Below are 1659 nucleotides of genomic sequence, written 5' to 3'. Positions count from 1 at the left end.
AGTAAAGTAACCTGAACATCTGTGGTAGTGGCAAAGTGAACTAGAGCCAGCAGCGACCACATTGCTGTCTAGGGACAGCCTGGCTGTTGGTAGTTGGTAACCCTATCAATAGGTGGCACATCTGGCAGGAGGAATGCCTGTAGCTACAAACACAGGCACTTGTAAAGGAAAACAAAAAAGTCAAACATGCTATAGTCATCCAACCAGGATCATGGGTTTCTTTCTTTCCCTTCCTTCCTTCCTTCCTTCCTTCCTTCCTTCCTTCCTTCCTTCCTTCCTTCCTTCCTTCCTTCCTTCCTTATGTATACAGTGTTCTGCCTGCATGTATGCTTGCAGGTCAGAAGAGGGCACCAGATCTCATTTTTATATGGTTGTGAGCCACCATGTGGTTGCTGGGAATTGAACTCAGGATCTCTGGAAGGACAGCCAGTGCTCTTAACACCTAAGCCATCTCTCCAGCCCCGATGGATTTCTTTTTAGTCTTTATGCACTCACTCTTCATGTGTTTATACTGTGCCTGCTGAATCAGGGGTAACTGACACAATGGGTTCCTACTTAGATGGGTGCAAAACCAAAACAACCACAGCTGAGACACACTGGAGATCTGGACGAGGTGGTGCACGCCTTTGATTCCAGCATGTGGGAGGCAGGGCAGGAGGGTCTCGGTGAGTTGGAGCCCAGGTTGGTCTACACAGTGAGTTCTAGGCCAGCCAGGGCTACACAATGGGACCCTGTCTCAAAAGAAAGAAGCAAGTAAATTGATTAATTAAAATGGAGGACAGGGGGCTGGAGAGATGGCTCAGAAGTTAAGAGCACTGACTGCTCTTCCAGAGGTCCTGAGTTCAATTCCCAGCAACCACATGGTGGCTCACAACCATCTGTAACGAGATCTGGTGCCCTCTTCTAGCCTGCAGGGGTGTGTGCAGACAGAACACTGTATACATAATAAATAAATTTTTAAAAAATGGAGGACAGGAACACATCTGGACATGTTTAATGTGCATAAGTTCTTTTTTTTTTTTTTTTAAATTTGGAAGGGAGAGCTCAAATGCAGTCCTCCACTATGGTTAATTATACAGCCCAGTTTCCTGCATTTAGGGGTCAGCACATCTGAAGTGAAATGGATAAGCTCTGGGAAAACACCTTCATGATCATGTTATCTCTCTTGCCATGTAAATATATTAGTTCTTTAAATTTTCTTTTTTTTTCCATTTTGCTTCCATGTATGCCTGGGCACCATGTGCACTGAGTATTTTGCTCCATGTATGTCTCTGCACCGTGTGCATGAAGTACCTGCAGCGGCCAGAAGAGGGCATCAGATACCCTGGAACTGGAGTCACAAACAGTTGTGAGGGGCCATGTGGGTCCTGGGACTTGAACCGCAGCCTTCTGGAAGAACAGTTAGTACTCTTGACTGCGGAGCCATCTTTTTTTTAAGCCCCAGTTGACATAAGTTCTACCTGGGAGAAAAAAATGAAAATGAAAAGGCACGTTGAAAATGTATCAATATTGTAGTTTTCCCCTAAAAGGTGCCTGCCATGCTCAGCCCTGAACACAGGCGCTGCTGTAAGGCTGGTGGCTCATCAGTGAAACACTGTCACCAGCCCGAGCTCAAAAATGATAATGGATTTTTCTACTCATTTCTCTTTATTTCCAGAT

The 1659-nt window shown here is 45.4% G+C and overlaps 1 pseudogene; it reads right to left on the bottom strand.

The window, feature by feature from the left end:
• Positions 1-1033: 1033 nt before the first annotated feature.
• On the bottom strand, positions 1034-1180 carry LOC114694403 (annotated as a pseudogene).
• Positions 1181-1659: the final 479 nt, after the last annotated feature.

The sequence above is a fragment of the Peromyscus leucopus genome, chromosome 20 (genome assembly GCF_004664715.2).
Source record: "Peromyscus leucopus breed LL Stock chromosome 20, UCI_PerLeu_2.1, whole genome shotgun sequence".
Lineage (NCBI taxonomy): Eukaryota > Metazoa > Chordata > Mammalia > Rodentia > Cricetidae > Peromyscus > Peromyscus leucopus.
Note: the sequence above shows the minus strand (reverse complement) of the source record. Positions and strands in the feature narration are given on the sequence as shown.